General features: G+C 39.5%; 2 non-coding genes across 2 annotated transcripts; one reads left to right on the top strand and one right to left on the bottom strand.

Moving 5' to 3' along the window:
• Nucleotides 1–7,701: 7,701 nt before the first annotated feature.
• Nucleotides 7,702–7,808, top strand: LOC120281591. Its single transcript, XR_005542724.1, has one exon. It is a non-coding gene; the product is annotated as a small nucleolar RNA R71 (small nucleolar RNA).
• A 5,947-nt stretch (nucleotides 7,809–13,755) lies between these two features.
• LOC120281167 lies at nucleotides 13,756–13,861 on the bottom strand. The gene has a single exon (XR_005542507.1). It is a non-coding gene; the product is annotated as a small nucleolar RNA R71 (small nucleolar RNA).
• Between the last annotated feature and the right edge of the window lie 672 nt (nucleotides 13,862–14,533).

Genomic DNA, 14,533 nt, shown 5'->3' with positions numbered 1-14,533 from the left:
GAGTTTAATTCTTAGTTTTTGGAGGTTATAAACATGGATTTTATCATGCTCTAGTTTTCATCCAATTTTATTGAATATTTTTGTCCGATTGCTCTTTCTGCACTTTTCTCGCTCATTAGACCTATGAAGACTCTAGTTCATTATGTTTGGGACTTTAGTGTGCTAGTTTCTATTATAGGAAAAATGGAAATTGTTTGTTGTTTGTACATAGGGTATGGAAAGAGCTACCACCCATGATGTATGTAGCTACTCTCACAAGTCGGATACTTGTTATGCCCTAATGAGAGAAAGAGCTATCTCATGGGATGTGTGAAAGCTACCATCCTCGGTAGAAAGAGCTACCACCTCGAAAGTGTGAAAGCCACTCGGGAGGCATCTTGGGAAAGGGCTACCTTAGAGGTTGTGTGAAGCTACTACCTATTCTTTTTTGTTTATAAATAAGTCCCATGTTAATAAGAACTTGGTAGTGGACATAGTGTTGACATGAGTTGAGTTTTACACACGACACCGAATTCGGATTTTTATCACATTCAATTTTTATTGGATTGTTTGCTAGAGCATTGATTGTTTTGTCTAGTGTTTGATTCTCTCCATGACTGTAGAATTTTATTCTTGTACTCATTTGGTGAACCTAAGGCCAAGCACTTCTCTTTTCTTTCCATAGGTATAATGTTTAATTTTGCTTGAGGATAAGCAAAGACTTAAGTGTGGGGGAGTTTGATAAGTGCTTGAGTAGACATATTTTTATATATGTTTTACATGCATTGAGCATCATTTTTACTGTGGTTTATGTCTCATATTGTGTATTTGGTGTTCTTTTATGCATATAGGTTGTGAATGCCTTGAAGAGTTTAAAGGAAACAAAGATAGGTTATAAAGACACAATGTTGGGAGTTCTTGTTCAATTCAAGGACCAAAATACGAGAGGAGTTCATAAACGTAGAGATGTGTGCCAACTTCCAAGAAGATTGAAGTCAAATCACTAGTTGGAAGGGCACAAAGGCGATCACATCTTCATGTTCCTTGTCTTTGTGAAGATTGCAAGACCTCTCAAAGATACGTCGATGAAGAAAAGTTTTATAGCCTACCACATGGACGTGTGCCCGGACATGTGGCCTCAAGAGAAGAGTATTTGGATCGCGTTTTGTGAAAAAGTACTGTACCAATTTTACCGGACGTGAAGAAAAAAGGGACTCGTATCAATTCTATCGTAGCAAAGTTACTATTCACGTGCAATTTCTCTGGAGGAGACTTTTGTGCGAGCACTTTGAAGGCAAGGTGGTTAGGGTTTTGGAGGAGGTCTTCGGCGATATTGGTGGGCGTCCATCACCAACTTTGATCAATCTTCTCTCCGTCATAGCAAAGAGGGAGCCTTCGGTGACCTAGCTTCGGCGAAGGATTCTTCAAGACGTTGGGCGACCCATCAAGGCCATCATCACGAATTTAAGGGGGTTTTATTTCATGGCTTTCATTGCTTTTTATTGTAATAATCATTGTTTTGTAACTTGCTCCATGGAGGGCTAAACCTTAGTAGGTATTTGGACATGTGAACCCTAGGATTTATGTTTTTGTAATGATTTGCTTTATGTTTCTATTAATTCAAGTTGATTTGAGTTTTAACCTTGTATTCCTATTGCTTGCTTGTTTAATTAATCCTTGAGGTTGATTGGATTTGCATGATTTGTTACTTTGATGTGAGAGAGGTCTCCATTAGAGTTAGAACATCAAGGTTAAAGAGGGTTGAGAGGGTGAGTCATGAGATAGTGGAGTGTCCCCTCTCCCTTCCGATTGAGTGTTTCCTATCTCCGTATTCCCTAAACACTATGCAACCATATTTGGTGTGAGGCGTGAGATTGAGAGATTTCTCCACCGAGACCTTGTAGGGGGTTAGAGATCCTTCGCCGGGAATTAGGGTTGGATCTATCCTTAGGAATCGGTTTCACTCTTAGGTGTCCCTAGAGCGTATTGCGGTCATATGGGGTGTGAGGTGTTGAGATTGAGTGATTTCTCCGCCGGGACCTTGTAAGGGACTAGTACCGGTGGCTTGGAGGCAAGAACCTGTTGTTCTTGGATTACCTCGACTCATTAGACTCGGTTTAGAAGCATTTAGTGAATCGTGAGCTTCATGTTAGATCCTAGGGGGAGCATTGCCCGGATACCTCATCTTTATTGATTGAGATCTCCTTTACTCGTTTTCTTGCTCGCTTGCTTGCTTATTAATTCTTTTGCAATTAGTTCATTTCATCATATCCATTGATTTCGACTAGATAACTAAGAATTGGTTAATACTAATATTTCCGTTCCCCGTGGATTCGACTACCCACTCACCGGGTAATTATTACTCGACACCCGTGCACTTGCGGTACATACACGCATATTCGGACATGTCAAACACCCAGTGCGTGTTAGCTATTCTTCTATAAAAATCTCCTTTGGCTCGAGTTTTTTTCGAAACAAAGACATGATCGTGTCCCTCATCGTCTTAGCCATAGAAGCACCCTTTTAATAGACTTCTTGCTGGATGAACAATAAGCTGAGATCTTCAATGGGTGTGACATGAGCGTGTCCAGCCAGTGTCCAACTTGAGTATTTGAACTCTTCTTGAATATTTTCTTCTTTTCTTCCCAATTTCATTCAAAATTGCATTAAGCCCCCTATTTCTGCACAGATAACAAAAATACCCATAATAGTATTGCTCGTGTACAAAAAGTGAACTTGAGAACAAGTAAAATGATATATTTAGGGCATAAAAAAATATGTATGCAAAAGTGCACTCATCAAATACCCCCACACTTGAGTTGTTGCTTGTCCTCAAGCAACCACCAAACACTCAATAACAAAGGAGATGAGTGTAATGCTTCGATCTCGGGAAGAAGGGTGATGAAGGTTTTTAAACAGAGGGAAAAACACAGGGTGTTATTAAAAACATGAATGCACAAGAATGACTATACTCTCACTTCCGAATCCTAGTGTGTGTGCGTTTGAAAACCCTAACTAATGTTCCCCACAGTCAACAAAATTTAAAAACAAAACTAAATTCATTGGATACTAGCTTTATACACCCTCTTGGTAGTCCTTTCCCCCTGTAGGTCATCAAATATACATTTGTGATGCCCAAAACTTGACTAGTCAAAAGTGGCCTTCACTCATCTAAGGTGATAGGTCTTTCTACCATCTTTTTCACAAAAACTAAACTTTACACGATTATTGGTAGTGCATTCCTAAAAAGGAATCCAACTTTCCAATGCACAAGATGACATGTTGAACCAAAAGTAGGGTTAGGTGACAAGAGTTTTTAAGTTAAAGGGAGTAAAAAGTAAGTCGTACTTTCACTACAATAGTTACTAACACACACTTGTACCCCTAAGTTTATAAATCACCAAATAACCAATCATAGATCATCATAAACAAAGCACCCGATCACCCACAAGCATACAACCATCCCCCACAAATGAAAAGTTATATTGTCCTCAATGTAAATAAATAATGTAATAAAATGAGGAGAATGGTAAAGGAAAAGGGTAAAGCCTACCATGAATGGAGAAATGAGTTGTGTCGTTGACATGTGTTATCCCCCAAAAGTTAAACACGGAGAGTGATGGTGCTACTCTCACGTGTTGCTAACTCCAAGCAACCACGCAATCCCTGAGATACAAACTGGAACACAAGGGAAGCAGACATTAGTAGCAAAAATAAAAAAATGTAATAAATAAAAAAAGTAAAACAAACCAAAAATGTCAAGTATAGCAGGGGACACCCCTTGTCGATCGAACGTACAAAAGTAAACTCAAAGAAAGGAAAAATAAACAACAACTACAAAGAAAAATAAAGATCGTTGGATCAGAATGTGCCACTCTTAGAACCAGAATCATTGTCCGAGAGGGTGGCAGAGGTATCAGAATCACCCAAAATATCTGTGTCAACACTAATATGCCAAGTGGAGTACGTAGGGAAACATGTTCCGTGATACCTGCATCGACAGAATGCTAGGAAATGCGCACCACGTGCCACTATAGAAACTAGAACTCGGTAGATGTATAGAAAAATTGGCTTTCAAGTGGCAAGTGGTGAGCATGAAGGCTGCTGAGAAGATGTTGTCAGAGGCGGCTCGAGAGCAGAAGTAGAAGCAAGAGCAGTAGTGTCTGTAGTAGGTGGATCATCTATCAATGTGATACGGTACTTTGTCCCCTAGGTGGTCTCGACCCTATGAACCAATCTCACCGAATGAAGTGTCTCTAGGGTCATAGGTGTCACACCCCCGACTACATACATACTATCGGTCCCCTGAAGAGCGTCCATGTGACGGACGAGTCGAGTGATATATGGACCGATAAAGAATGCAGCAACATGAGGAGATGTCCTGAGTGGATGGAAAACTCAGTAAGGCTCAAATGATGTAATGCACCGATGGCCTAAAACTGAATGTAATCTGTACGATAAACACGATCGTACCCCACGACAACTCAAAAAAGGACAATATTTTGAGTGCCAACTGCTCATAGCTATTGTCGGTGATCTGAAACAACTATCTCCAAGCCCCAGCACTCAGTAACTGCTGCACCTCAGCCTCAAGCCCGATCTCAGGTAAGACGTCCAAATCTGTTTCTCTCAATTCACCAAAACTTTGACGTGGGAGATGAGCATACCGCTTTATATGAGGCTGGGAATAAAATGTCAGTTAGTACTCTGCTCCAGATGATGAGCCATCAGTCCTAAGCCTCTTAGAAGGCTTGTTAGTGATGTTCTTCCTCGGTATTATCTGTAAAGAGAAAGTGAAACAATTCAGTTAAAAATATGAAAATTCAGGCCGCACACGGTTGTCCCAGGGGCACAGCGACTGTGTCGATGTGTGAGCTAGAATTTGGTGGAAGAGACACTTAGCAGCGACATGATCGTGCCACAATGAGTAACATGATCATGTCAGCGTCAATCATCGTCCCAAAGAGGGCTACAACGCTTGCCCACTAAGGATTTAATGAACCATGCAACTGAGAGTGCACCAATACACAAATCGACCTCCACATGCCACAAATCGCACACCCAAACACTGCATCATGAAATACATAGAAGAAAGCAACAGGTACTTACCAAAATCGAAGAGACAATGAGAAGAGAAACAATGAAGAGGGCAAAACTTCGATTATGCTTACAACCGAAGATAACGTCTTAAATAGGCTGAATAGGAGAGAAAATGTCGGGCATTTCGGTGGAGAAAAGGTACGGTCAAAGGTCGCGGCCGTCGGTGATAGGGCTTTCAAAATGACTTGATTGTGTCAAGTCAAAGTATTAGGGCAAAGAAAACCAAGGATGACTTGATTGTGTCACCGGGTGTGCTAACCCCACTAAAAAATCTCGGAAGAACAACAAAAATTCAAATTAGTATTGACATGATCGTACAAAGAGCACATGGGACCAATCTCTCCCTGACACGATCGTGTCAAGCCATTGTCTATCCTGGAAAATTACAAAACATGCAGCCAGTGAAGATCAATGGCACTTGCACATGCGTGTTCTGCCCATGTCATGACTTGAATTTTCTAGAATCGAGACTCTTTCTCCACAAATGAATAGCAAGGTACAAGGTCCAACATAAAGCAATATTAGCAAGAAAATCAAATCGAAGAAATATGGACAAAGATAAAATCATGAGAGAGTGTGGATGACATATAGCTGGGAAAAACAGCGATCAAAGACAAAATAAAAAACAAAAATGAACAAATAACTACAAAAAACACAACTTGGGTTGCCTCCCAAGGAGCGCTTATTTAACGTCACTAGCTTGATGTACCTGTTTCACGCTTACAGAGGTTCATGAAGTCGAGACCTCTCTTGGCAACTTGAGATACAATTGCAAGCATATGGTGACAACATGTTAATCAAATGGATCTCACCAAATGTCCAAGTACCAGAATGATCAAAATTACGCAGTCCGAGCGGTGAGGTAAGTGGTGTCGTCTTTCTAGTTCTTACTTTTTCCTTCCATTTCCTTGCTCTGGAGATCCGCTTCCTTCGTTGTTTTGCATTCTTACTGGCCACCAAGTCCAAACTCTGGGCTTCCTCTATTGCCCCTTCATGTTCATCTTCATCAAAGGGAATATCCTCCAACAGATCAGTAAGTTCATCCTTCATGAATGTCTCTTACACAAAGTCGAAAACAACCCTCATCAACAACATCAACACAAATAACAAGTACCATTGAAGTCCATTGTGTGTCTCATGGAGTCGTGAAGTCTGAATGTAGTTTCTTCTTCACTAACTCAAATTGTCATTCGGTTGTCTTTGACATCAATAAGTACTTTGGACATCACCAAGAATGGTCATCCTAGTATTAATGGGACTTCAACCTTGTCATCAATATCCAAGATGATGAATCCCATCGGAAATATAAATTTGTCCACTTTAACCAAAAACATCTTTAATTATGCCCCTTGGTCGTCTAGTGGATCGGGTCTACTAGGTGTAAGGTCATGTTTGTGGGTTTTGGCTCCCCCGAGCAACAAATTTTAAAATATTCCGTATGGCATCGGATTAATAATTGCTCCAAGGTCAGCAAGAGCCTTCTCGTCAACCAAACCCCCAATTGTGAATGGAATGATGAAGCCCCTTGAATCTTTCTCCTTCTTGGGAGTTTGTTACACAGCAAAGCAGAACACTCCCCACTGAGTATCATAGAAGACACATCCTCGAATTTCCTTTTGTTAGTGAGCAGTTCCTTCAGTAATTTAGAATACCTTGGCATTTGAGCAAGAGCTTCTGGAATGGGATATTAATGTTCAAAGTCTTAAACATTTAAGGAACTTTTTGTACTGGTCGTTTTGTTGGTCTTTCCTTCCCTTGGCAAGGAATGGATATTTTTGTTGATACACTGGAATTGAAAGTTTTATCTTTTACAGTGTTGTCCATGTCAGTAGTCACAATGGGTTCAGTAACTTCCGGTTTAGGCTCTTTCTCGATAGGGTTTTAGAGCTGCTTCCTACTTCTTAAAGTCACACCATTCAAGGATTTCTTTGGATTAGCCACAGTGTTTGTAGGGAGGGTCCCCGGTAGTCTCTCTTCCGGTAACTTAAATCTTTGAGCTACTTGATGCTGCAAGTTGCTCACAATTGTATTGATGTTTCTAATCATCTCTTCATGACCGGAAAATCTAGTCTCAGTACTCTTGATGAATAGGATTATTAAACTGGTGAGATCATTAGAAGACTTTGAAGAAGATGAAGGCTATGATTGTTGTACAACCTGAGATGGAGGCTTGTATTGTTGCTGCTATTGAATCAACTGACCTTGTCCCGGCTGACCAAGAAAAGTTTGGATGATTTATCCATCTAGCATTGTATGTGTTGCTATAGGGATTATTCTGATGGTGACGGTTCTGACCAAGAAAATCCACTTGCTCAATTTGTTCAGCACTTGCATCAATAGATGCGGAAAAATTTGGATCACATAAGTAGCCGGAATTATCTTGAATAGGTCCCGAGCTTGAAGACGGAGATTGCATGTTGTATAACCTCTTTGTTATTGCTTCAACCTATGTTGCAAGAGTCATGATGACATCCACTTGATAGATACCGGCGGACTTCACCCATTTGTTTCTCTCTGAACTCCATTGATACCCATTGTTTGCCATCTCTTCAATCATCAAGCATCTTTTTGGTAGAACTATTCAACCCATTATAGAAGATTTGGATTTGCATCCATTCAACAATTCCATGTTGTGGGCATTTCCTTAGAATCTCCTTATACCTTTCCCATATATAGTATAATAATTTGGATTCTAATTGATGAAAAGAACAGATATCACTTCTGAGATTGGTGATCTTAGGATGAGGAAAGTATCGAGCAACAAATGCCTTAGAAGTTTGCTTCCATGTAGTGAGAGACCCAGGTAGCAAGGAATTTAGCCATTGCTTGGGCTTTCCTCGTAATGTGAATGGAAAGAGTCTCAGAAGAACTGCCTCATTAGAAACATTGCTCGCCTTTGTAAGTGTCACTGATTTCCAAGTAATTTTTGTGGTGCTCATATGGATTTTTGTCCCGAAATCGTCCAATTGACACATTTGTTGCACTAATTGTATGAAATTCATCTGCAACTCAAAAATTGTTTATGCGACAATAGGGAGGACTAATAATACTTGAACTCGACCCCCCTCAAGATTTGACCTTGGAAATCTGAGATACTCTATGGTTGATTACCGCCATTTAGTTGTCCCTCGGCCCACTTCCACACTTATCTTCTGAGATCTCGCCTCACTCAAATTGATCTGACAAATTATTCTTCTGAAAGTTCTTTCTACTTCTGGACAAGGATTAGCTAGTGGGGTAGATGTGCTACCACGACTCACACAATTGTATCTACATGAACAAAATAGAACAATGTAAGCTCAAAGAAACTTGAAGCAAAGCAAAGAAAATGAAAATACAATAAAGAACACAAAGGGGAGAAAAATATATCCAAATATACATAATATAAACAAACTAGAACACCATATTATAAGATTTCTAAATAGTTACTAGTCCCCAGCAACGGCACCAAAAAATTGATGTGTTCTCCACAAATGCACTAGTCACCCACAAGTAATATAGTGGTATCCCGTCAGGGGTAGGGTTGTCGAACCACAAGGATTGGACTAAAAATACTCACACAACACTGATCTGTAGTAAAGAATATATTGGTGATATGTTTACTTTAAAGTAAAACAGAGAATAAAGAGATAAAAGAAAAGAGGAAAGATAAAGATAAAGGACAATTGGATTGAGTGTCAACAGCAAGAGAATAATGCACCGGGATGTTTCCTAAGAACTTAGTGATGCTCACTTGCTCTCAAGGTTTACCAAGTACATTCTCAGGGTCTAGTGTGTGCTCAAAAGTAATATTGCAGCTAAGGCTCTCAAATTCGTCAAGTTTTGCAAAGATAACTATGGATTCAGGCTAACCAAGTTATGCCATTCCCTAAGGCAATGATAGCTGTGATAATCCACCATCAAATTTTATCTAAGGAATTCCGGAAATCAAGTACTTCAAGTTTTGTAATACAAGATTTAACACAAGAACCAAAAGAACTCCATAAATCATGAAGAGTACAAGTGTTTAAAGCATACAAAGTGACAAAGTTTCAACCACAGGACACCATGGCCAGCTAGTCCCTCATGGGTGGGTAGAACATGGAGGAGATAACACTAGATCTAAAGAAAAAAGACATTGCTCCCTTCTCTTTGAGATTTGGCTCCGACGTCGAGCTCCGTGTGCCAGCACCACTTCCCTTATGCCTCCAACTCACTCCTTGACAGCTTAGAAAGTGTGGATAAGCTAGATCTTTACTCTCATCAATGTCATCCAGGTGGAGAAGTAGATCCCTAAACAAAGATAGAGAGGAAACCCTAAAAACTGGAGTTAAAACAAGCGGATTTGGGCTCGACACAGTCTATGCAGGAGTGTGTCCAGACTATATCATATAGAGGGAGAGTTGAGTTAAATTGAGTGTCTCTACCTAGAAAATTCACTGGAAGGGACATGGTCATATCTTGACCATGCAATGATGTGACACGATCGCGTCAGGATCACCAAGTGTGTGTCACCTATTCTACAATAAAATTGCCTTTGGGAGGGTTTTTCAGAAGTAATGATACGATCATGTCCTATACGTGTCAGCCTTGGAAGCGCCCTTCTACACGGACTTCTTGCTGGATCCACAATAGGCGGAGATCTTCAGTGGGTATGACACGTGCGTGTCCAGCTTGTGTCCAGCTTTAGTACTTGAGCTCTTCTTCAATATTTTCTTGTTTTCTTCCCAATTTTACTCCAATTTGCATTGAGATCCCTATTTCTACACATATAACAAAAATACCCATAATAGCACTGCTTGTGTATAAAAGTAAACTTGAGAACAAGTAAAATGATAGATTTAGGGCATGAAAATATGTATGCAAAGTGCACTCATCAACATCCATGCGGTAGATCATATCGCATCTTCAATTAAACCACATTGGTGAAACTCTTCATAATGTTACATAAGTTGGAAAACATGAGTGTGACTGCCTTTGTGCCCCTCTAATTTGTATATTCACTGGAGCATTTTGGAGGTTTCCATACACCTATATGTCTATGATCATAACTTGTGCCTTGATCCTTGTTCGATACAAGAATTCCAGCAACAATCGCGTCCAAGATCTAGTTTTGTTTCCTTTCTTCCAAACTTGTCCCCACAACCCTAAATGCACAAAAGAACACATATACACATGGATGAGCCATAAAATTTGATAAAAGTGAAGCTCCATGTAAGAAAAGTATACATCGTATTACTTATACACAAGCACTTATCACGGGCATGTGCCTATCTGTGTGGCCTCAAGAGAAGAAGAATTTTGGGAGAATTATTCAAGAAAATACAGTTCACGAGTGAGTGAAAATTCCACCCAGGTAGGTGGAAAAATCTGCAGCCCACTTAGGCGGGTGGAGGCACGTGATAGACATGGGTTATTGATTTTAAAAGGCCTATCTGCCATATTCTTTGAAAACTTTTTCACGCCTTTTGAGAGACAAGGTTGCTAAGTTTTGGAGAGGAGGTCTTTGTGGCTTTGGGAATGCTTCTTAATGAACTTTGATCAATTTTCCTTCGTCATAGAATTAGGGAATGTACCGACGACCTAGCTTTGGAGACGAATCCATCAAGACATTGAAGCTACCCATCATGGCCATCATCAGAAATTCAAGTGGGTTTATTTCTATGGCATTTATAGATTTCTATTTTTTAATTATTTGTCTTGTAATTTGCTCTATTTAGAGCTAAACTCTAGTGGATATTTGGGCATGTGAATGCTAGGATTCTAATATTGTATTATTTGCCTTGTGTTTCTATTTAATCCGAGTTTAACTGAGTTTTAATCCTATTTTCTTAATGCTTTCTTGCTTGATTTGTCTATTGATTGATTTAGGTTGCATTATTTGTTCACCTTGGTGAGAGAGACGTCTCCATTAGGGTTAGATCCTCAAGATTAAAGAGGATTGGGAGGATGAGTCAAGAGATAGTGGAGTGTCCCCTTTCCCCTCCAATTGGTGTGTTCTATCTCCATATTCCCTAAGATCTAAGTAGCCACATATGGTGTGAGGTGCTGAGAGAGTTCTCTAGCTGGACCTCATAGAGGATTGGGGACCTTTCACCAAGAAATAGGGTGAGGTCTAATTTTAGGAATCAAGTATACCATTTGGAATCCATAGAGTACGTTTTGGTCATATGTGGTGTTAGGTATTGAGACTGAGAGATTTCTCCATCGAGACCTCATAGGGGACTAGTATCTATGATCTGGGGGCAAGGAAAAATCATCTTTGGATTTCCATGACTTAATTAGCTGGGTTTAGGAACACTTGGTGAATCTTGTGCTTAATGTTCAATTCTTGGGGGAGCATCACCTAAATGCCTCATTTTCATTGATTAAATCTTCCTTTCATTTTTTACTTTTGCTAACTTGTTTGTGATACTCATATTTCTATGCTTTAGTTCATTTAATCATATTCCTAATCATTCAACTAGATAACTTAGAAGTAGCCATTACTAATGTTTCTGTTCCTTGTGGATTCGACTATCCTACTAAGTGGGTACACTATATTACTCGACCAACCCATGCACTTGCAGACACACGCAAGTGGTGTGTCAAGTTTTTGGCACTGTTACCGGGGAACGGGATATTAGGAACGCTAGGACTTTATTATTTTGGTCATTCACTTTTTTATCATTTTTCTGCTTCATATTTCTTTCTTTTGCCATTCTTAGTTTTTCTTTTCTTGATTTCAGCTACAAGTTATGAACGAGGGAATTTTTCGACATTAGTTGAATAAGATCCTTAAATTGATCCCAGATTTCATAGAAGGGGCAAGGAACCTACACAAGAATATAATTTCCCAACTAAATTAGAGATTGAAGAATTTGAAAACATGGCAGAATAATTTGGGCAATGATAAGTGTCTAAATATATGTATTTTCTTATATGTATTTTATACACTTAGATTTATTTTGTTAAGAATTGATACCCGTTTTGTGCTTAATCGTATGTTATTTGCTTTGTTGGGCACAAAGAAGCCATGGAGAACATGAGGATATAATTAGGGCAAAAAGAAAGAGAAAACCAGGTTGTACAGCACTATAGCAGTTGCTATAGCACCCAGAGATTTTTCGTGATAGAAACCTTTGCCTTACTCATACGGTCCCCATACTGGTCCTTATCAAACCCGTATGTCCCCTGGTATAGACCCCCATATACAGCAATTTCTCATAATTTAGGCTTAGTACGGTCTTCATATGGCCTCCATATAGCCCGTATGGCTTGGGGGGGTGTAAAAGGTGTCTTTTAGGGCTGGAAAAATTGTTCTTGCCCACCATTAGAAGAGGAGCAAATCTAGAAATGGTAACAATCTTTTAAGGCGATTCGAAGGGCTTTTGAGGCTTCAAAGCATCATCCTTCAAATGGGAGAACCCACTTTGGAAAGAGAGGAGTCTTAGGACCGAGAAGCGACCTTGGCTAGGGGAAGCGTTATTTAGCAATCCTTGGGATAAGGAAGCGTCAATCAGCCCGATCTACCTCATCTTCATCATCTTTTCATCTAGGAAGAGTCATTTATGAACTTCTCTTGTATTTTGATTGATATTGTTTTTTAGTATTTTTTGGATGGTACACTAGACCCCCAAGGGCACCTGATGTCGGTGAACCTTAGGGGTTTCATCATTTATTTTGGATGATTGTACATAATTCTATTGCTTGGGATTGGTTTGCGATTCAATGCATCTAGGAATTACATATAGAGAGATCGTAATTCTTTTTATGAGTTGTACACGTTGATGCGACCTACTCATGTGTATTAAATCTTGAATGGGTTAAAAAGGGTTTCTTGTACTAACATAGAGAGAGATTGGATGTTGGTAGCCCTCCCGATTCTTAAGAGTAGACCTAGAAGGAGCTTAATCTTATTTTTGGGATTTCCTTGTTCTTAATGCAATCATAGGAGTGTTGATATGGAACAGATTTTTGATCAACACTCTTATGGGATTAATGTTCAACCGCTAAAGAGATTAGGGTTGATCTAATATAGAAATCCCTCAGTCCAAAACCACCTTTTGTATCTTTTTGTTCTTAATCCATGCATCATAAAGGGATCGACATCTATCGTCCCTTTGCATATCATTGTTGTGTTTGTAGCCTCTTGCTTTTTGCCTTCTATTGTGTGGTGATCTTATATTTTGCTTTTTTTCATAACTAGTTAAGTAGAAACCCTCTATTTAAGAGTTAGGTTAGAAAATAAGCGAAGGAGTAATAGTAGATCCGTAACACCTTGGACTACAATCCTTGTGTTTTTACATGAGGTATTACCTGTAGACCCTGTACACTTGCAGGGAAACAATCAGGTAACAAAGAACACTTTTCAAATTTTGCCTAACCTACACCTCGTAGGACATAATAAAGCATTGTTCGGGGCACTATTGTAGCCCGAATTTTTGAGTTAAAGCCGGGTTTTAATCAAATGGTTCAGCAGCCCACATAGTTTAATCGATTAGCTAATAAGGATCCGAACAACCATATTAAGAATTTCCTTCTTATTAAAAATAAATGTGGTTTTAGATGACGCAATTCACTTGAGAGCTTTTCCATTATCATTGAAAGGAATAGCCAAATAGTGGCTCCAATTATTGCCAAGAGCTTCTATCACAACATGGCATGAATTGGTAGAAGCTTTCCTTGCAAGGTACTTCACTCTAGGAAAATCAACAAAGCTTCAAAATAAGATCTCTTCATATGTTCAGATGGAGCTAGAATCATTGTTTGAGACATGGGAATAGTTCAAGGATATTTTACGGAAGTGTCCTCATCATGGGTTCCCCGAGTGGATGATTGTTCATACATTCTACAACGGGTTAAATCCAAGCACTAGACAACTCCTTGATATCATTGCAGGAGGAACACTACGAAACAAGACCCCAAATGAGGCCTGACAGTTGATTGAAAAAATGGCCTTGAATAGCAACCAATGGAATGCAAGAGAAAAGAAGAAAGTGGTCGATATTGATGAGGTTGACGAGGTCACATCCTTGGTAGCCCACGTTAAGGCGTTGAGATAGAAATTAGACACTTTAACCTCACCAAGTGTGGCCATAACCATAAGTTATGATGGTTGTGGGGGGTTCACACATTTTAGCAGATTATCCTATTTTGGTTGCTACTTTAGCACCAATTGTGCAAGTTGACTTTATGGGTAATACGGGAAGAGGACAATGTGACCCTTATAGCAATATCTACAACAAAGGGTCGAGGAACCACCCAAATCACTCATGGAGTAACCAAGGATAGAAAACGTCTACTGCCCCACCAGGATTTCAGCAAGCACTATCAATTCTAGAGAGAGTTTCAGAGTTAGAAAAGGTTTTGGCAAAGTTTATTCAATCGACCGACACTATATTTTAGAATGTAAAGGTGACACTCTACAATTACATCACTTCACTACATAATTTGGAGAACCAAGTGGGTCAAATAGCGAAATCATTAGCTGAGA

The sequence above is a fragment of the Dioscorea cayenensis genome, chromosome 2 (genome assembly GCF_009730915.1).
Source record: "Dioscorea cayenensis subsp. rotundata cultivar TDr96_F1 chromosome 2, TDr96_F1_v2_PseudoChromosome.rev07_lg8_w22 25.fasta, whole genome shotgun sequence".
NCBI lineage: Eukaryota > Viridiplantae > Streptophyta > Magnoliopsida > Dioscoreales > Dioscoreaceae > Dioscorea > Dioscorea cayenensis.
Note: the sequence above shows the minus strand (reverse complement) of the source record. Positions and strands in the feature narration are given on the sequence as shown.